Source organism: Aulonocara sp. 'chitande type north' Nkhata Bay, linkage group LG22 (genome assembly GCF_057382095.1).
Source record: "Aulonocara sp. 'chitande type north' Nkhata Bay isolate Kocher_YH1m ecotype deep benthic linkage group LG22, A_spYH_male_GT1.1, whole genome shotgun sequence".
Lineage (NCBI taxonomy): Eukaryota > Metazoa > Chordata > Actinopteri > Cichliformes > Cichlidae > Aulonocara > Aulonocara sp. 'chitande type north' Nkhata Bay.
In genome coordinates, this window is record NC_141364.1 from 38,531,194 (window position 1) to 38,554,280 (window position 23,087).

General features: G+C 41.6%; 1 protein-coding gene and 1 pseudogene across 1 annotated transcript in view; one reads left to right on the top strand and one right to left on the bottom strand.

The window, feature by feature from the left end:
* Nucleotides 1-14,990, bottom strand: part of LOC147304678 (zinc finger MYM-type protein 1-like) — a 302,003-nt gene extending 287,013 nt beyond the window's left edge. Inside the window, exon 1 of the mRNA XM_086280250.1 lies at nt 13,739-14,990. The gene's annotated coding sequence lies outside the window, so the exon portion shown is untranslated. The remainder of the gene's footprint in view (nt 1-13,738) is intronic.
* Nucleotides 9,600-13,063, top strand: LOC147304686 (uncharacterized; annotated as a pseudogene).
* Nucleotides 14,991-23,087: the final 8,097 nt, after the last annotated feature.

Below are 23,087 nucleotides of genomic sequence, written 5' to 3' on the forward strand. Positions count from 1 at the left end.
TCCTCAGCTTAGACACCTTTGGATAGTCCTTTCCCCTTTTTAAGCCCACTGTCTTTCCATTGGCTACTCATCATAAACAAGAGGTTTGAAGAGAAGGTGGGTGGGGCTTCTGTGGTCAAATGCAGACATGGTCATATAAGGAATATCTGCTCTCATTTGAGGAGCTGTCTGAACCTTTTTGTGTTGACTGTCACGTCTATTTGATCCATAGCAAGGTTATTATCGTTAACGAAAACTAGAAGTGAAAAAACATTTTCGTTAACGGAAATAAAAATAAAAACAAAAAAAGGAAAACTAACTAAAACTGTAATGAGTGTTCACAAAACTAACTAAAATTAACTGAATTTATAGCAAAAATGTGTTTAGTTTTCGTTGATGTGTGCGTGTCGTACAATAGTCAAGGGTGAAAATGAAGTTTAGTTTCCAGATTTTTTTTCTGGCTGTCTCATTATGCCAGCAGGTGGCCAGTACGTTAGTCGAGTCGTCTGTGTTGCTGCTCCGTCCACGCGCAGAATCATGTCAGGAAAAGTCGGGAGAAAGCGCCTGAGTCCAATTTGGGATTACTTTGAATATGACTGTGTTTTGGATAAAGCAAGTGTCTTGTAGTGGAAAGAGACAAATTATGAGGGACATTTCTAAAGGGAAAAAATCCCACAAACCTTAACGCGCAGTTGAAAAGCTCACATAAGAAGGCTAACCTAGCTTACCTTGAGAAGGGAGCACACTCAACCCTCATTCACAGAAAACAGAAGCTAACCCCAGGCAAGGCAAGCGTGATGCATCCCGGGACAACAGGACGGGGATATCTACATAACTGTGTGAGTCAATTGCCTTAAAGTTTATCAATTCACTTGAACCAAAATTACGAACACCCGGTGCTGCAAGAGTTAAGTCTCATTTGGGCCAAGATATACATTTTATAGTTGCCTGGTGTCAATGACTTGTGTCAAGCCAGCCTCCAATTCGAGACTTGCAGTCAAGCCAGCCTCCAGTTTGTTTTACGTTCCCTGTGTATTCAAAGTATTAAGGGAATGGATGTGGAAACCGGATTTCAAAATAAAAGCCAACTTCGAGTGAATTAACAGGTATGTTAAGAACATAATAACATATAATTTAGGCTTTTTTTTTTTACAAACTCTAATGTTAGATCTATATGACACAGCCTTGTACCCTAATTGTGCCCTGTCACTATCAAGGCCATCTTATTTTGGATTTCAAAGTAAAAGCCCTGTGAATCTTCATTTTTGAACTACTCTTTCAATGACTTAATAATGCTCTTAAAAGCAAAAGTCGTATTTCCAAATACTATTTGAACTTTATATCAACACTTTCCAACCACAGTCTTTTTACAGTGATACCATATCAATATCAAGTCAGTCTGATTTTGCCTTTCATAGTAATGGCTCTTTGAAATTGTCCATAATTGACTTAATCTTCTAACGATTCAAAATGCTCTAAAATGAAAAATTCTTGTTTCCACAGGGTAATTCCACCTTAGATCAACAGTATACAGCCCCACAGTGATACCATATCAATATCAAGTCATTCTGATTATGCCTTCCAAAATAAAAGCCTTTTTAAATTGTCCATAATTGACCTAACTTTCAGTGATTTCAAAATGTTTTAAAATGGAAATTTCCTGTTTCCACAGGGTAATTCCACCTTAGATCAACAGTATATAGCCCCACAGTGATACCATATCAATATCAAGTCATTCTGATTATGCCTTCCAAAATAAATGCCCTTTCAAATTGAGCATATATACGACCTACTTTTTTAACGATTTCAAAATGTTCTTAAAAAGAATTTTGCTGTTTCCACAGGATAATTTCACTTTAGGTCAACAGTATACAACCTCACGATGTTACCATATCAATTTCAAGTAATTCTGATTATGCCTTCCAAAATAATGGCCTGTTGAAAATGCCCATAATTTACCTAACTTTCAGTGATTTCAGAATGCTCTAAAAAGGAAGATTTCAGTTTCCACAGGATAATTCCACTTTAGATCAACAGTATCCAACCCGACAGTAAAACCATGTAAATTTCATGTTGGTCTGATTTCGCCTTTCAAATTAATGGCCCGTCGAATTTGTCCATATGTGATATACTCTTTCAATTATTTCAGAATGTTTTAAAAATGAAAATTGCTGTTTCAACACATATTGGGTTTTCATTTTGAAAAGCAAAATCAGACTCAATTGATTATGACAGAATTGAATCATAAAGATGATGTAAAAGGAAGCTGAAATTGCCACTAGGTTGTAATTGATAGTACGTTTATATTTTAAGTCTGTGGAAAGATGTCATTCTAAATAAAGAAATTACAAAACAGCTTGCAAACCAACCATGACATCTTTCCACAGACTTAAAATATAAACGTACTATCAATTACAACCTAGTGGCAATTTCAGCTTCCTTTTACATCATCTTTATGATTCAATTCTGTCATAATCAATTGAGTCTGATTTTGCTTTTCAAAATGAAAACCCAATATGTGTTGAAACAGCAATTTTCATTTTTAAAACATTCTGAAATAATTGAAAGAGTATATCACATATGGACAAATTCGACGGGCCATTAATTTGAAAGGCGAAATCAGACCAACATGAAATTTACATGGTTTTACTGTCGGGTTGGATACTGTTGATCTAAAGTGGAATTATCCTGTGGAAACAGCATCTTTCAATTTAAGAGCATTTTGAAATCGTTAAACGAGTAGGTCGTCTACGGGCAATTTGAAAATACTTTTATTTTGGAAGGCAAAATCAGAGTGACTTGATCTTAACATCGTATCTCTGTGGGGTTGTATACTGTTGATTTAAAGTGAAATTATTCTGTGGAAACAGAAAATTTCCTTTTTAGAGCATTCCGAAATCACTGAAAGTTAGGTAAGTTATTGGCATTTTCAACAGGCCATTATTTTGGAAGGCAAAATCAGAATGACTTGAAATTGAAGTAGTACCATGGTGTGGATGTACACTTTTGATCTAACATGGATTCATCCTGTGGAAAGAGCAAGTTTCATTTTTAGAGCGTTCTGAATTCTTTAAAAGAGTAGGTCGTATCTTGGCAATTTGAAAAGTCTTTTATTTTGGAAGGCATAATCAGAATGACTTGATATTGATATGGTATCACTGTGGGGCTGTATACTGTTGATCTAAGGTGGAATTACCCTGTGGAAACAGGAATTTTCCATTTTAGAGCATTTTGAAATTGTTCCAGGATCAAGTCAGATATGGGCAGTTTGAAAATGCTTTTATTTTTGAAAGCAAAATCAGAATGACTTGATATTGATATGGTAACATCGTGAGGTTGTATACTGTTGAACTAAAGTGAAATTATCCTGTGGAAACAGCAAAATTCTGTTTAAGAACATTTTGAAATCGTCAAAAAAGTAGGCCGTATATGCTCAATTTGAAAGGGCATTTATTTTGGAAGGCATAATCAGAATGACTTGATATTGATATGGTATCACTGTGGGGCTGTATACTGTTGATCTAAGGTGGAATTACCCTGTGGAAACAGGAAATTTCCATTTTAGAGCATTTTGAAATCACTGAAAGTTAGGTCAATTATGGACAATTTAAAAAGGCTTTTATTTTGGAAGGCATAATCAGAATGACTTGATATTGATATGGTATCACTGTGGGGCTGTATACTGTTGATCTAAGGTGGAATTACCCTGTGGAAACAGGAATTTTCCTTTTTAGAGCATTTTGAAATCACTGAAAGTCAGGTCAATTATGGACAATTTGAAAAGGCTTTTATTTTTGAGAGCAAAATCAGAATGACTTGATATTGATATGGTATCACTGTGGGGCTGTATACTGTTGATCTAAAGTGGAATTACCCTGTGTAAACAGGAATGTGCCATTTTAGAGCATTTTGAAATTGTTCCAGGAGCAACTCAGATATGGGCAGTTTGAAAATGCTTTTATTTTTTAAAGCAATATCAGAATGTCTTGATATTGATATGGTAACATCGTGAGGTTGTATACTGTTGATCTGGAGTGGAATTACCCTGTGGAAACAGGAAATTTCCATTTTAAAACATTTTGAAATCACTGAAAGTTAGGTCAATTATGGACAATTTAAAAAGGCTTTTATTTTGGAAGGCATAATCAGAATGACTTGATATTGATATGGTATCACTGTGGGGCTGTATACTGTTGATCTAAGGTGGAATTACCCTGTGGAAACAAGAATTTTTCATTTTAGAGCATTTTGAATCGTTAGAAGATTAAGTCAATTATGGACAATTTCAAAGGGCCATTACTATGAAAGGCAAAATCAGACTGACTTGATATTGATATGGTATCACTGTAAAAAGACTGTGGTTGGAAAGTGTTGATATAAAGTTCAAATAGTATTTGGAAATACGACTTTTGCTTTTAAGAGCATTATTAAGTCATTGAAAGAGTAGTTCAAAAATGAAGATTCACAGGGCTTTTACTTTGAAATCCAAAATAAGATGGCCTTGATAGTGACAGGGCACAATTAGGGTACAAGGCTGTGTCATATAGATCTAACATTAGAGTTTGTAAAAAAAAAAAAAAGCCTAAATTATATGTTATTATGTTCTTAACATATCTGTTAATTCACTCGAAGTTGGCTTTTATTTTGAAATCCGGTTTCCACATCCATTCCCGTAATACTTTGAATACACAGGGAACGTAAAACAAACTGGAGGCTGGCTTGACTGCAAGTCTCGAATTGGAGGCTGGCTTGACACCAGTTATCAATGGTTGTTCATCTGCCGTTATTTATTTATTTATTTATTTATTTATTTATTTATTTATTTATTTAAAGAACCCACAGTGTTGGGAAGGTTACTTTTAAAATGTATTCCACTACAGATTACAGAATACATGCCCCAAAATGTATTTTGTAACGTATTCCGTTACGTTACTCAATGAGAGTAACGTATTCTGAATACTTTGGATTACTTAATATATTATCATGCTGTTTACAACTACATGAATGTACTATTGCTGTGTGATTTATTACTATTACTGAAGGTCCGCGGCTCCGAACCGTAGTAAAGGGACCTCTGGCTAATACCGTGGGTTCCGTAGCCGAAAAATAGCTTTACTTTGTTGTGTGGGTCAACTTTGCTTGCGAGAGACAGAGAGAGGCGTTGAAAGGCTGCTCCAACGGAACTTATTGTTTTTGGAGGAAAACACGAACACGGTATACAGTCGAGTCTTAATAGCTTACTTACAACTGGGCTCGTCAGGCACTCTTGTTGGCTGCAGTGATTATTATTATATTTACATGCTTCCAGCTCTCGTTTCTGCTCGTTGACAGCTTGTACTTTTCCTTTTTTTTCCCTCCCTCGCTCACAGACACATAACGGGTATGGCAGTCCATTCTCCCTGCAGCACGGACTACACTGCCTATGATGCTACATTCTTTAGAGCTATATCTGTAGCATTCTGCCTATTAGCTTAGCACAACAACAACAAAAAGGCGCTCTCACACCCAGGAAACACGCAGAGAGAGAGTCACCCTGTAACCATGGCAACCGTAACGCTGCCGCCTGGAACAACAGAACATAGCTGTCAAACAAAACCCAAACAGTCCTGACCCGCCACAATATGCAACAGGAAAGTACCGTCCTGTAATCAATTTATTTCAACAAAGTAACTGTATTCTAAATACCACCTTTTTAAACGGGTGTAACGGAATAGTTACTCATATTTTGTATTTTAAATACGTAACGGCGGTACATGTATTCCGTTACTCCCCAAAACTGAGAACCCATTGGTGGAAATGTGAGTTGTCTGTCTCTGCGTGTTAGCCCTGCGACAGACAGGCGACCTGTTGACCTTTTGTTACACTTAATTATTGCAAACACAGCTAAAACTATAACTGAAACTAAGGATTTTCAAAAAAATAAAAACTAAACTAAACTAGCAAACAATTGGTAAAAACTAATTAAAACTGATATAAAATTGAAAATCTGAAGTCAAAACTAAATAAAAATAAAAACTAATGAAAATGGCAAAACTATTAAAACCCTGATCCATAGCCATTTAAACAAAAGATGTCTTTTGTTGTATTAACTAATTACTGTGGAAAGTAAAAATCAAAGTGATTTAGTGGTCATCAAAAGTTTTTTAGAATTTCCATACTGACGATGATTCATCACATTTTGACACACTGCTCTCCCCTACATAAGCTGCCTTTACAGGTTAAAAGTATCCGTACTAGTATTGGTATCAGCAATGCTTGCTCTGTATTTACTTGGTATTGGATTGATACTAAAATCTGGACACAACCATAGAGAAGCCTTTGGAACAGCTACAGAATCATACTATAAGGAAGGACCTCTTGAATGAAAGTGTGAGTCAATGCACGGGCAGCAGGGGGCAGCCCTGTCAAATGAAATCAATCCCACGCAGTACACTTGAGATGACTGCTCTTTGAATTCTTAGCAGCATCTAATGCTGGTCACATCTTCAGCTCTGGACCAAGACAATCATTTGTGCTCTCCACTGCCACACAATGATGTCTAATTCTGTTTAATAAGCCCGCCCTGTTGTCCTCGATTCAAAGTGACAGCGTAGGTCAATAAATGCAACTTTATGAGCTCTGAGAGGGCTTGTCATAAAGAGGAAAGGATGCTTTGTGTCAGATTGATCTATAAACCACAAGCAAGTGGACATGATATCAGGGAGAGAGGACACCGGGACCTGTCTGGCTGCCCCATCACACACACACACGTTCCTTGCCACGTTCTGTATTCGACCCATGTGTGAAGAGGACTCTGGAGGGCTGAAAGTCACGCGGTCTCCCCCCTTTCTCTCTCTAACAGGCTGTGGCTCAGTGAAGCAGGGGCTTTTTTACAATTCGTCCCGACAAGCTTACTTAACCACCTGCATTATTTAACAGTCTTTCCTCAAAGGGAGCTCCAGCTCTCTGTCTCCGCTCTCTGTAAGTTTGATGAAAGCGTGCACAGTGGAGAAAGGGGAAAAAAAAATCCAGGCAAAAGTTGCCTCTCCCTCAAAAAAAAAAAAGAAAAAAGAAAGGGACAGGTACTGTAAGCACGAACAGTTAAAAGGCAATAACGGCTAAAGACTCAGCGAGCCTTTGGGCATCAAGGTCAAGGTGGATAAAAACTGTGGTATATGACATATATTTAGAGAAAACTCAACGGACAGTAAAATGGGAAGATTTTACTTTTTGTGTAAAAAAAATAAAATAAAATAAAATAATAATAATAATAATAATTATATATATATACTTTAACACCCAGCACGCCCCTGCGGGCGGTTTATCCTTCAAGCTCGGGTCCTCTACCAGAGGCCTGGGAGCTTGAGGGTCCTGCGCAGTATCTTAGCTGTTCCCAGGACTGCGCTCTTCTGGACAGAGATCTCCGATGTTGTTCCCGGGATCTGCTGGAGCCACTCGCCTAGCTTGGGAGTCACCGCACCTAGTGCTCCGATTACCACGGGGACCACCGTTACCTTCACCCTCCACATCCTCTCAAGCTCTTCTCTGAGCCCTTGGTATTTCTCCAGCTTCTCGTGTTCCTTCTTCCTGATATATATATATATATATATATATATATATATATATATAGTGGGGGAAAAAAGTATTTAGTCAGCCACCGATTGTGCAAGTTCCCCCACCTAAAATGATGACAGAGGTCAGTAATTTGCACCAGAGGTACACTTCAACTGTGAGAGACAGAATGTGAAAAAAAAATCCATGAATCCACATGGTAGGATTTGTAAAGAATTTATTCGTAAATCAGGGTGGAAAATAAGTATTTGGTCAATAACAAAAATACAACTCAATACTTTGTAACATAACCTTTGTTGGCAATAACAGAGGTCAAACGTTTACTATAGGTCTTTACCAGGTTTGCACACACAGTAGCTGGTATTTTGGCCCATTCCTCCATGCAGATCTTCTCGAGAGCAGTGATGTTTTGGGGCTGTCGCCGAGCAACACGGACTTTCAACTCCCGCCACAGATTTTCTATGGGGTTGAGGTCTGGAGACTGGCTAGGCCACTCCAGGACTTTCAAATGCTTCTTACGGAGCCACTCCTTTGTTGCCCGGGCGGTGTGTTTTGGATCATTGTCATGTTGGAAGACCCAGCCTCGTTTCATCTTCAAAGTTCTCACTGATGGAAGGAGGTTTTGGCTCAAAATCTCACGATACATGGCCCCATTCATTCTGTCCTTAACACGGATCAGTCGTCCTGTCCCCTTGGCAGAAAAACAGCCCCATAGCATGATGTTTCCACCCCCATGCTTCACAGTAGGTATGGTGTTCTTGGGATGCAACTCAGTATTCTTCTTCCTCCAAACACGACGAGTTGAGTTTATACCAAAAAGTTCTACTTTGGTTTCATCTGACCACATGACATTCTCCCAATCCTCTGCTGTATCATCCATGTGCTCTCTGGCAAACTTCAGACGGGCCTGGACATGCACTGGCTTCAGCCAGCGGAAAACGTCTGGCACTGCGGGATTTGATTCCCTGCCGTTGTAGTGTGTTACTGATGGTGACCTTTGTTACTTTGGTCCCAGCTCTCTGCAGGTCATTCACCAGGTCCCCCCGTGTGGTTCTGGGATCTTTGCTCACCGTTCTCATGATCATTTTGACCCCACGGGATGAGATCTTGCGTGGAGCCCCAGATCGAGGGAGATTATCAGTGGTCTTGTATGTCTTCCATTTTCTGATGATTGCTCCCACAGTTGATTTTTTTCACACCAAGCTGCTTGCCTCTTGTAGATTCACTCTTCCCAGTCTGGTGCAGGTCTACAATACTTTTCCTGGTGTCCTTCGAAAGCTCTTTGGTCTTGGCCATGGCGGAGTTTGGAGTCTGACTGTTTGAGGCTGTGGACAGGTGTCTTTTATACAGATGATGAGTTCAAACAGGTGCCATTCATACAGGTAACGAGTGGGGGACAGAAAAGCTTCTTACAGAAGACGTTACAGGTCTGTGAGAGCCAGAGATCTTCCTTGTTTGAGGTGACCAAATACTTATTTTCCACCCTAATTTACGAATAAATTCTTTACAAATCCTACCATGTGAATTCATGGATTTTTTTTTCACATTCTGTCTCTCACAGTTGAAGTGTACCTCTGGTGCAAATTACTGACCTCTGTCATCATTTTAAGTGGGGGAACTTGCACAATCAGTGGCTGACTAAATACTTTTTTGCCCCAGTGTGTGTGTGTGTGTGTGTGTGTATATATATATATATATATATATATATATATATATATATATATACATTCAAGTGAATATTACAGTTTATTACATTTTCTGAAGAATACTACACCAGGGAAAACCTTCTAAAAGGAAGTACTCATCTAAGATTCAGGTACCTTACCTGTTTTTCCTCCATTGCTCTGCTTTTAAGGTTTCTGGTATAAACCTCAGTGCATTCCTTAAGGGGGAAAAACACAGAACAAATTGCCTGCAAAAAGGTACTTCTTCTCCTCTAAGGTAGAGAGGAAGATAATATATATAAGCACTTTTTTGTTTTGCCTAGAGTGAGATGAAAAGTTTGATATCATATCTTTTAGGTGCGAAGCTACACCAAGTTGGGTATTTTAGCATGCTGAGCTTTGAAAATGAGCTACACAGCTGTAGACTAACTGAACATTAGGACAGAGGAGCTTGTTGGAGGGTTTTTTGACTGTTCTCTTCCAAAACAAACCAGCAGTGAATATTACATGAATAATAATTCTTTAACCTTGTATTGATTTTACCCTGATTTATATGGAACGCCAGGACTGCCATAATGAATTAATTAAATACACCATTAAATAATTAATTAAATGTGGCAATAATTAATTAAAATTGGAATTAATTAATTAAATAAATAGTTATGATATATGTAATTAATTAATTATTGACACATTTAATTAATTATTTATGTATTTCACGTTTTAATTAATTATTGACACATTTAATTAATTAATTATTGACATATTTAATTAATTATTTATGTATTTCACATTTTAATTAATTATTGACACATTTAATTAATTATTGACACATTTAATTAATTATTTAATGATATATTTATTTATTTCATTTTGGCAGTCCTGACGCCTGGCTCTCATCATGAAATAATTTTATCTGTCAGCCTCACCCATCAAACTCAGGGGGCGGGGTTAACGCTGATCGAGTCAAAACCATTGCTTTGGCCTGGTGGCCATTGTTTCTAGCACACAACAACCGGCATCTGGAAGCTAACAGAACTGAGCTTTGAAAAACCCTGTTTGTGTGTCACCAAATACCGTTTTAATATTTTTTTAGCCGAGAATGTAGTGGTTTAATCTTCATGTGTCTGGTCGGTTTGTCAAGATACAGCCTCTTTGCAAAAGTGTTTCGATGATTTCGGAGATGTCGTCCCAGTCTCACGGCAAAGCGTGGGATAGACCCGCTCGCCTCGCAAGCAATCCCACCGACAAAGCGCAGGCCCCGGTACACAGCTGTAGTAACCCCCGCTGACTTCTTTTACTGAGGTTATATTTATCGGTGTTTTATTTCCTGATGTTCTTATGTGTCCTACGTGTTTCAGTCGCCAAATCTGAATTATAACTAACATTAAAAACATGTTTAAGGAGGAGAGAGAGCAAATAAATCTGTTTAACATCTGATCTTTGGGTTTTTGTTCAGTAATCAGCGTGACCTGTGTATAAACACATAAAAGAGATAATGTTGGTGTTTCCGTCATGTAGTAACTGCTGGCTTTAACTGTACAAAGGTTGTTCGACACTATGAAACACATACAGACTTCATGATGTTCGGCTAATATTTTTATTGTGAATATTAATCATGCTGACCTCGCTCTGTACACCACGCAGCGAGGTCAGCATATCCACGATATCCTCAGCTCCATGAGTTAACACAAAGTTTCCCAGCTGACTAACTGCCAACTATTCCAGAGACGTGAAAATATACAGCATAAAGAAAAGTGTAAGAGACTCAGCAGCAGATTAGAATAACAGTTTGTGGCGTGAATAAGACACGGCGGGACCACGGAGCAACGTTCAGAGTCATCTTTATTTACATCTCACCACACCACAACACCCCCAAACCCCTCAGTCCCCGTGTTTTTAACTAGGCGGGCGTGATTAAGGATGCCGTGCAGGTGCGTCCGCCCTCCCTGCACGGCACCGCAGACCACGCCCCACCACATACCCCCCATCGCCCGATTGAGGCCGGGGAGCCATCCGGCCGAACCTACTCCCCCACCGCCAGTGGGAGAGGGAATCAGCCCGGACAGCTGGCACCCCCAGGCCCCGGCCAAGCGACGGGGAGGTGCGAGTTCAGGCGGCCGCCCGCGAATCCAGCGGCGCAGGCAAAGCTGGTTCGGAAGTCGGACACGTGACAGGTGCACCCGGCGCGGCCGGCACAAGCGTGAGCCCCAGCTCACAGGTGGCTGGGCAGAGGTGTGGCGTGTACAGGCCTCTGGTGGTGGTGAGGCCGGTCTGGCGAGCACGGCGATCTCAAGCGTGGCGCCCGCCTCGCTCGCCAGTTCCACTCGAGCAAGCTCCCCTGGCACTGGGACCTCCAGCTCCTTGCGCGGCCCCTCCGTCACCGCTGTCGCTCCCTGCTGGAGCAGCCCATAGCGCGACTCCTCCGTCACTACTGCTCCCTCCGCCGCCACTCCCGGCTCGAGCAGCCCCTCGTGCAGCTCCTCTTTCTCCAACCGGCGCAGACCCTCGCACACCTCGTCTGCCGCCTCCGGTTGGAGCGGCTCATCCACCACTCCCGGCAGGAGCAGCCCTTCACCTGGCTGTTCCCCCTCCTCCGGCAGGCGCAGATCCCCGCGCGCCTCGTCTGCCACCTCCGGCTGCTGAGGTGCCTCACGCGGCTCCTCCACCGCTTCACTGTCCTCGGGACACACCTGTGGGGGTGGCGCCCAGGCCCAGAGCAGCGCCGCCAGCTCCCCAATCCTTTCCAGGTGCCGCTCGGACTGGTCCTGCAGCTCTTCCTGCTGGCGACGCACCTCCGCCGCCTGCTCCCGCTGGGCGGCCGCCATTTCGGCCACCCTCTGGGCCAGCTCCTCCATTCCCTGGCTCCGATATGGACCCGCCGTGCTACCTCCTGGGTTTCGGCACCAATGTGGCGTGAATAAGACACGGCGGGACCACGGAGCAACGTTCAGAGTCATCTTTATTTACATCTCACCACACCACAACACCCCCAAACCCCTCAGTCCCCGTGTTTTTAACTAGGCGGGCGTGATTAAGGATGCCGTGCAGGTGCGTCCGCCCTCCCTGCACGGCACCGCAGACCACGCCCCACCACACAGTTATACATTTAATAAATCACCAAATGAATCCAAGAAACGAGCAAACCTGTTCCGACAATTTGAATTTGTATTCCCTCAGCTGCAGACTCGCTGCTGTTTAAATGTTTGAAAAGGAAGATTAGATATAAACAAACGTCAAACATAGACTCAGTCTGCCTTCACATTTGATATGAGGCCAGCACGTATAGTGGCCTCAGCAGGCTATTACTGAAATACACGTGCTATATCATAAACTATGATATAAACAGGGAGGTCCTATTAACATGTTTAGTTTTAAAGGACACTGTTAGGTATTTTAGTACCATGGTAGCATTTACTGGATATTGTTTTATAGTGACATTATGCAGGAAAACTCTGTCATTCAATAAGGCCCCTTTGTTTTAGTTATTTTTCTCTTTGACCCAAGAATTGATGTGTGAGAATCACAGGCTGGTACAAGGTTGAAATACCACAGAGATCACTCCCTCAGCTACATTAGTTTCTTAATCTTTTAGACGCCTGTTGAAGGCCAAATGGTTTGTTTCAGATTTCACTAATGTAAGAACTCTTCGTTTTGTGCCTTGAAAATATGTCGCTGAGATAATCACAATTGTAGCTGAACTAATAAACTACACAAAGGATGCTTCTTCACCCAAGGGCAGGAAGACGCTGCCTTATCTTGGTCTGTACTGGTTTAAACTGATAATCTGCTGTCTCATGAATTTTACCCTCTATATAAACTGTTGTACTTGTGAATAAAGTTGAGTCACTTTGGGAAGACAATCTAAAGCAGTCTCTGTTTTCTTGTTCTCCCAAGCTGCTCCCGAGCTGCTCGTACTAACACGCTGAATGGCATGCTTGAATATTACTTGAGAATATATTTGACTGTGTTACAGACTAAGGGACATTCTCTGCTGATAGGTGAAGGTACATTCTCTGCTGATAGACGTCCACGCCTCGGAGGAAGCCGATCCACGGAGTAGGCCCTGGAAACAGTTTCCTTCAGACACCTTCCTGCCTTTAGTCTCATTCATGAGCAGTATTCGTTTTCTTCTAACATCCAGAAGTCTGCACAATGTGTTTCATAGTTTGTAACAAGCCTTTGACAGGTAAACATAACATGACCGAAAAAGCAAAAAAAAAAAAAAAAAAAAAAAAAGAGAGAGAGAGAGAGAGTGTTGACATAAGAAGAGAAAATGCTCTCAATTATGGAGACAGACAAATGGTTCATTTATGTTTGATGTGTGTTTATTCCTCCCTAAATATCGTCGGTGAAGTTTGCCATGCACGTCAGATTTTCCTGCGCATTTTTATACCTCTGCCAACAGAGAGAGAAAAAAAATCACATTCTAACAGACAGCTGGTGCTTAGAATACAGTTGAATAACTATTAAAAAACAGATGATATTTAGATGATAGTTCAGTCTAACACATGTGCCAGTGAACCATTAAACGTCTGTGAAACTATGCAGTTATGAAACGTAACTTTAACCTCAGCCAAACCGATTTGCTCAGTTGTAAATAAAACAGCGAAGTAAACGTGACCCGACAGACAGAACCTGAGTGAATGAAGTCCAGCGTTTAACCACTGAGAGCTAAAACTCAGCTGAGGTTTGAAAGCTGTGTGCTGGTGATTGGACATCAGCCGCTGATAAAGCTGGCTCGCCTATAAAGTGCTCTGTAAGGAAACAAGCTCCAGCAGCTCTGCGCTCGGGGAAAATACTATATTTACTTATCTTGTGCAGTTAAACTGTGACTATCACCAGGTAACTAGGCGTGTTTCTTGAATTAGCAGCAGGTGTTAAACAGCTGACAGATGAGGAGGAGGATGCATGCAGGTAAACTGAGGGTCTGCTGAGCTGATCGCTGGTTTCGTGAGAAAAATGTCAGCTCGTTCTTTATGTTACAGAAGCACAGAGACACAAGACCAGGCGGAAAGAGACGATCGTTCGGTGAAAATGAGAATCTGCGAATGCAACATGTGGAACACGGAGAGTGGAATATGTAAACAAACCGGTTAATGTACCCCCTCGGTGCGCTCTGCATGCTAACTGTTAGCAGAGCTAGTGAAATCTCTGAAAACATCTGAGCACTTTTGCAAACATGTTCTATGTTGACAACCTGACCAGACATACGGCGCGACATTCGCGGCTAAAACACTGTTAAAAGTGTAGCTGGTGACAGAAAAACGGCCTGTGATTTGATCTGCATTCTGGGATAACTGGCTGCCCCAAGTCTACACAAGCAATCGATTATCTAGGATCGACCTGTTTTGACTTACTTTGCACGGCAACCAATCAAATGTTAGAGAAGCTGCATGGGCAGCGTTAACCCCGCCCCCTGAGTTTGATGGGTGAGGCTGACAGATAAAATTATTTCATGACGAGAGCCAGGCGTCAGGACTGCCAAAATGAAATAAATAAATATATCATTAAATAATTAATTAAATGTGTCAATAATTAATTAAATGTGTCAATAATTAATTAAAATGTGAAATACATAAATAATTAATTAAATGTGTCAATAATTAATTAATTAAATGTGTCAATAATTAATTAAAATGTGAAATACATAAATAATTAATTAAATGTGTCAATAATTAATTAATTACATGTGTCATAACTATTTATTTAATTAATTAATTCCAATTTTAATTAATTATTGCCACATTTAATTAATTATTTAATGGTGTATTTAATTAATTCATTATGGCAGTCCTGGCGTTCCATAGATTTAACCTCTGTTGCTGTGGAGGTTAAACTTGCTGATTGTTAGAAACAAATGGTTTTATTCACAAGGGCAAGGCTGATAGCATTCATATCTGTTAATAGCTAGATACAGTTAAATCCATATGTTTTTGAACAACAATGCCTGCACACCACCACAGTGGATTTTAACTTAAACGGTCAATGTGTGATTCAGATTTTGAAAAATTTTAAAAGTAAACAGACAGACTATATAGGGTGCCATTTGTAAACTGAAACATGCTGAAATTAACAGCAACATCTTTCCACATTTAGCTCAAAACCCTACAAAAAATATTAAATCTAAATAAATTAGCTAACATGCAAATTTATTGTATGGATCAACAGAAATACCAAAATACAAGCTTTGTGAAAACCTCCGGCGCTAAAGCGTGCCGGTAGTGGTCAGGTTGTTTCTGCTCTCCCCTGATGGTCACTTCTCACCACCATCAGCTGCTTCACTTCTTGCCTACCAGCATGTCCAGAGAGACCTCCACTAAAGTTCTATTTTGACTTGAAAATAGCAATGAATGAAATTCTTGTTGCACACTAAACATCATTTACTTTCTGAAGGTCTGTACAGCGCATATCCTTTGTCTCTGTTTATGAATATCACTTGCTTAGCTGAGGCCTCTCTATCATCTCATAGCTGTAGGTGTCTAAAGTCATTAAAGCCTAAAATGGTTGTGTTCGCAAGATTAAAGATAGTGGACAGGATAAAATCACCATTCAAATCTAATAAAAACAGATCATAAAATGTGCAAACTTTAAAACAAAATAAAGTTTTAAAAAAAGCTGCAATTTTCCAAAAAGATTTCTATTCAGGATTGTTTGAGCACCATGTCTCCCTGTTACCCTAACCCCAGCTTCATACCGAGCATGCACCGAGCACCCCGTCCTCTCATTCTCTGAAAGAAAGCAATTAAGAGTATTTCCCTAAATGTCAGTTTGTTTAACTGTCATGCTGCTCGCCATGGCCTTTTCCCTTTTTCAATCACACACGCTGATGGAAACATGCAAGTGCAAACACGCTGCAAGAGGGACTAGACTGGACGATGGTCATAAGCATGTTGAATACAAGTTGCTAGTTTATACTCAACAGTAAAATCTAACGGGTAAACAGACTTTGCAGCAGTCAACGAGGGTATACGGTGGTTATGTCATACGCACGCACACAAATAACTTCACAGAGTGTGTGCTCAGTGTAATTGAATAGCTGAGACAAGCACTGCAGTAAAGCTGGCAAAACATCGAGTAAACATTTACACAAACTAATCCATAGCTTTGGAGAAAATTAATCTACAGTGGCTGCAATTGATTCGTATTTTAATTCGCATATCTGATAAATTTCATCCATGAGGGGACCTGCTTGCTGTAGTCCACGGGTTAGAAACTGATTTGAATTTCACCTCCTTTTTCCCTCTGTCAGTCGACTTCAGTGGCTGCAAAGGGAAGCAGCAGTGAGAGGGTGGGGGTGCCACAGATAAAGAATGAATGTGTGTCCCTCTTCGCGTCCTTGTCTTCATCTTTGACATCCGTGGCACATCAGACAGACACCATCCAAGCTTCAGCCATCCAAGCCAGGCACCGACCGCATCATTAGGCTCCATCGGCCTCCTCTGACAATCTTTGCAGTCGTCATCTGCCACCGCTGTTTACCCCATTCATTATAAAGCAAATATCGCCGTTTTATTTGACACAGCAACCATTAGCAGCTGTGTGTGTGTGTGTGTGTGTGTGTGTGTGTGTGTGTGTGTGCGTGTGTGCGTGTGTGTGTGTGTGTGTGTGTGTGTGTGTGTGTGAACACCTGCAGTCGTGTGCAACTCTCTGTAGCCTCAGTCTAATTTATGTTTCGAGTTCCGCATGATGCCCTGGATAGTTGGGTGTGTGTGTGTGTGTGTGTGTGTGTGTGTGTGTGTGTGTGTGTGAGTGTTCCTGGGTTGTTATATTGATGCATGGCGACTGAAGATCCAGCCCAGTAAACCAGCCTTGAGTTTGAAGGCCTGGGCCACATCCATTGCAATCTAACCTTGTCACACCCCATATGCTGGAGGCCAACTTTGGCCACCCACACCCTTCATTAGCATTCAGAGCGATAACATCTGCTTTTCCAAAAGCTCTGATATATTGGGCCGATCTTTCATTAAGATCACATCAAGGCTGGAATGAAGTGTCACCTGCCTGCTGTTTAATGGATATGATACAGTTTGATCATTAAGATACTGATTATTTTAACTCAGGGTCCATTTGTGGAACTCTTCACGCATCTTAAGGAAATAAAGTAGTGTGTTGGGTGAAGCTCTCTACAGTTTAAAGTGGACCAATATCATTCTTATTTATTGTATTGCCTGGCCTCGGTGCAGCCTCCTTCTGAAACAAGCTCTTTAAGAATGTTCCCTCTCAGGCTAGACACCCTTTCAATAAAATTTTTGTCTGATTGGCTGCCCCTCATAACCAACAGGTTTTAAATCAGAGTGACTAAATAGAGATGTCTACTCTCACTGACATCATTTAGAGTAAAAACAGTAAATCATCATCTGAAGTCCTCAATAGTTTTTATCCAGGAGACCCATCTACTCAGAAACGACTTGGTGAAAGTACAAAGGAGATGACCAGGCAAAGTATTAGCGTCCTGTTTCCCCTCTCATTCTAGAGGGGTTATGGTGTTAATTCATAACTCAGTGCCCTTTCAGGTAAATAACACTATTTATGACAGAGCGGGTAGATTGTTGGTGGTCCAGGGCACCTTTTTGAAAGAAAATATAAATTTGGTTAATGTCTACGGCCCCAATGATGATAACTTATTGTTTTTTGAGAATTTGTTTTTGTTATTGGCCACCCTTCCTGGTAAAATAATATTGGCAGGTGACTTTAATTGTGCCTTAGACCCGAAGATTGATCGCTCGTCAGGGACAGATACCTCACATTCTCAAACAAGAAAGAAACTACTTCAATATATAAAAGATTTGAATCTCTGTGACCCCGGGAGGAGTCAGAATCCTACCAAAAGGGAATACTCATGCTACTCTTCAACATTTAAAACCCACATTCGAATAGATTTTTTTCTTATCTCCTCATCTTTGTTACCTAGTGTAACTGACTGTATTTACAATTGTATTGTTCTGTCAGATCATGCCCCAGTCTCGCTATTTTATAATGTGGTACAAGTGAACAGACACTCTTTTAACTGGCGCTCACATCCTAAATGGTTATAAGATTCTGACTTTATAAAATTTATAGGAGAACACATTGATCTCTACTTCTCAATAAATAAAAATCAAACCAATGCAACCACCAAATGGGAAGCATTTAAAGCATATATTAGAGGACAAATGATAAGCTTCACCAGTCCTAAATTTAATAAATTCAGACAGACAACAAATGAATTGGACTCTAAAATTGGAGAACTAGAAAGAGAGGTTATTAAAGATGATTAATTAGATTGTTTGGCTTTCTTTAGTATTTTATTTGTTCCTGAGTAAATCGGTTTGGCTGAGATTAAAGTTATAGTTTTTTGCACAGCTAAAACTGTCAAGCAGACAGCTGATTATCAGAAGTGTGAGACGCTGGAGAATATACTCCGGTGTCCTGTTATATTTTAGAAAGCAAGGAGTTTATTAAACTTCACCGAAACAATCAGCAAATTTCATTAAAAATTAATAAACTACCATCTTGTCTTTATTTTTAGTTAGCACAAACACTTCAAGCTGTAAGCTAATGATAGTTATATAAGACCAGATGCTGCCGGTGCAATAAGCTGTACGCTGTACGTCCAATGGATGATGATCTGATTAGTCGACTAATCGCAAAAATAATCGGTGACTAGTCGACTATCAAAATAATCGTTTGTGGCAGCCCTACACAAAATAAATTATATTATCACACTTCTGGCCACATAGCACTGATATTCACTGCACATGTCCATATTAACCTTAACCAGAGGGTTTAAAAAAACAAACCAGTGTTTACATACCATATCTGCTTCTGCCGTGGCCTGGTGGACAAGAAATTGGTTAAGGGTTCCCCGAGCTTTCACGCCCCTCATGTTCTTCATGTGCCCACCATTAGAAGCATGCCTATGGAAAAAGTGCGCCGGCACACAGTGCAGTGCGCTTTAAAGGTGTTATCGTGCACTTTTCCAGCCAGGTGTTTTCCTTTTCCCATTCCTCCCAGTACTTTTGCAGCCTTTTTTTCTTTCTGTGAAGGGAACAAGCATTTCTGCTCTAATGCTGGGCTTACACTGTGCGATTTTTGGCCCATTTTGAGACGATTTTTGAGTCATGCGACCGATAAGATAAGATAAGATAACCTTTATTAGTCCCACACGTGGGAAATTTGTTTTGTCACAGCAGGAAGTGGACAGTGCAAAAGTTATGAGGCAAAAATTAGAATACAATAAGAATAAATACAGTACACAGCTGTACAGAATAGAATAAAATAATATACTATATACAGTAGAATAAAATAGAATAAAAATATACAATAAGATAAAAATAGAATACGAATGCTATATACAACTGAGTAAAAATACAACGATGCCAGAAAAGATTATTGCACTTAGTGTTATTGCACATGTGTGGATGTGTGTGTTTGTTCAGTTAAAGTCTTTGTTGTGGAGTCTGACAGCAGTGGGGAGGAAAGACCTGCGAAATCTCTCCGTCCCACACCGTGGGTGCCGCAGTCTCCCACTGAAGGAGCTGCTCAGTGCTGTCACAGTCTGCTGCATGGGGTGGGAGATGTTGTCCAACAGGGATGACAGCTTAGCCGCCATTCTCCTGTCACTCACCACCTCCACTGGGTCCAGAGGGCATCCTAGAACAGAGCTGGCCCTTCGGATCACCCTGTTCAGTCTCTTCCTGTCCCCAGCAGAGATGCTGCCGCCCCAGCAGACCACACCATAAAAGATAGCAGAAGCCACCACAGAGTCATAGAAGGTCTTCAGGAGTGGGCCCTCCACCCCAAACGACCTGAGTCTCCGCAGCAGGTACAGCCTGCTCTGCCCTTTCCTGTAGAGGGCGTCTGAGTTATGAGTCCAGTCCAGTCTGTTGTTCAGATGAACACCAAGGTACCTGTAGCTGTCCACAGCCTCAATGTCCATACCTTGGATGTTCAGTGGTTGCAGTGGAAAATGCTTGTGCCTGCGGAAGTCTACCACCAGCTCCTTGGTTTTACTGGCACTGATCTGGAGGTAGTTCAGCTGGCACCAGTCCACAAAGTCTTGAGTCAGTCCTCTGTACTCCTTGTCGTCCCCATCAGTGATGAGGCCGACTATTGCAGAGTCATCAGAGAACTTCTGCAGGAAGCACTGGGTGGAATTGTGGGAGAAGTCTGCAGTGTAGATGGTGAAGAGGAACGGAGCCAGAACCGTTCCCTGTGGGGCCCCCGTACTGCAGACGACCCTGTCCGACACACAGCCCTGAGTCCTCACATACTGTGGTCGGTCGGTGAGGTAGTCCAAAATCCAGGTAGTGAGGTGATGGTCCACTCAGGTGTTCTCCAGCTTGTCCTTCAGAACCGAGGGAAGAATGGTGTTGAAGGCACTGGAGAAATCAAAGAACATGATTCTCACAGTGCTCCCAGCGGTCTCCAGGTGAGAGAGGGAACAATGTAGGAGGTGAATGACGGCATCATCCGCTCCAATGCCAGGCTGGTAGGCAAACTGAAGTGGGTCCAGTGATGAGCTTGTTAGGCGCCGAAGCTGAGCCAGGACCAACCGCTCCAGGGTCTTCATCAGGTGGGATGTCAGAGCCACCGGCCTGTAGCTGTTGAGGTCCTTCGGGCGATTTGGTGATCAGCCCGATTTTGGCCTTCATCGTGCATCGTTTAGTATACGTGGGGTAACGAGAAGCGGCTGTGGTGACACAGCCGCTCACACTGCTCACGCGCAAACACGTAAATGTCGGTGAAAAAGACGGCGCAGCACGGCAGTGCAGCGTGTGATCTGGACACAAGCGATGGAGGCACAACTTGTAGAACTTTGGAAAGCTCATCCGAGCCTTTTCGATGTGGCATCACAAAATTATCACGACCACAACAACCGTGAAAATAGTTGGATCTACATTGCTGCTCAATCACAGCTGCCTGATCAATGTTTTTCATTAGCAATTTAGCAAAGTTGATGGTGGTGGTGTGCGTGTCTGTGTGAGTGAAAGACAGAGAGGGAGAGAGCGAGCGACAGATTTTCTGTTATAACCTTCATTTTATGGAGGCACAGTGTGAGCACTCAGGTCGCATCAGAGCATCGGGCGGTATAGTGTGAGACCCTGCATCGTGGCCTATGAACTTCTAACCCCTGCGAGTCAATCATACAGTTTGAGCAGGAGCTGAATAACGTGACTGAAAAAATGAGATGAGCGGTAATCTGAATTGTCATACTCGAATTGTCATAAGTGTGCTGTCAGCTCATTGGTCACAAAGCAGGAGAGGGGCTGGGAATTATGTTTTCAAACAAAGCGTTAATTCCATTAAAAGTTATAGACTACTTTTGATTCTCACTGTATTACGGGACAAAGTGCGTCCCTTATAAGCTCAATACGGGACGTGTACTTTTGTTTCTAAATACGGGACGATTCCGTTTTTTAAGGGACGGTTGGCAACCCTAGTTAGAAGTTAGCAGGAAGCTAGCGGAAGTTAGCTCGCTAGTTTCGCTAGTTACCTAAGCATGATATTGCATGTTCTGACTGAGAGATTTCTGAAAAAAATCCAACGTACAGCTCTGCTATCGCTTCCAACATAAATGAAGACAGGAAACTAAACAGCAGTGACGTTTGTAGGGTTACTGAAGTTGGGCTAGCTGGTATATAATGATGTGCTACGTGATCGCTAGCGACACAGCTATGTTAGCATAACATAAACAGTGAAGCTGGAGGACGAACACTAACACTTTTCCACTTATAAAAGTTAACGTGAAGGTTCCTCATGGTTAGAGACAAATGCAATCGCATGGAAGGATGCTGTAAACGGACCAAGCTTCAGTCAGGAGAACAACTGAGATAATCCATCCACAATACGAGGTTAGTCTTTAATATACTGCAACAACATGGGAATAGAGCAGCTGCCAGAGAATTCAACATTAATGAATCAATGGTACAGAAGTGAAGGAAGCAAGAAGAATGAGTTTAATAAAGTTTGATTTATCTGACTGCTTTGTTTCGCTTAATGTGCCCTATAATCCTGTGCACCTTATGGTCCGAAAAATACGTACTGCACACTGCAGTTTAATGTTGCAAAGCACCTCTTTTTAACTTCAGTGGATATTATACATGGTTATGCTCAGGATATGTCAGCCCATTTCTACTGGAAATGCCTTTTGGTTAAACTTTCAGCAAGGAATTTGCATTTGCACTGTTAAATTTTTATAAAGCTTTAATGTACATAAAAACCAGCTTCTTGATTAAGTGAAAATAAATGGAAGGTTGTCTTTTTGCGCTAGTAATGTTGTGGAGTTGTATTTTGTCTCGCATCAATTATATCGTCAGTTATATCGTTATCGCAAATTTTCAAATATATATCGTGATAAATATTTTTGGCCATATCGCCCTGCTCTAGTTGGAACACACCCTCCGGTCCCCCTTCTTAAAGATGGGGACCACCACCCCGGTCTGCCAGTCCACAGGTACTGCCCCTGATCTCCACGCAACATTGCAGAGGCGTGTCAACCAGGACAGCCCTACAACGTCCAGAGCCTTCAGGAACTCGGGGCGGACCTCATCAACACCAGGGGCTCTGCCACCAAGGAGTTGTTTAACTGCCTCAGTGACCTCGCCCCCGGAAATTGGCGGGTCATTCCCCTCATCCCCAGACTCTGCTTCCTCCTCGGAAGACGTGTCAGTGGGATTAAGGAGGTCCTTGAAGTATTCCTTCCACCGCCTGACAATTTTCTCAGTCGACGTCAGCAGCGCTCCGCCAGCACTTTACACAGTGCAGGTAGAGCACCGCTTTCCCCTCCTGAGACGCCTGACGGTTTGCCAGAATCTCTTCGAGGCAGGCCTCTCCGAACTCCTCCCACACCCGAGTTTTTGCTTCAGCCACTGCCCGAGCCGCATTCCGCTTGGCCTGTCCGATACCTGT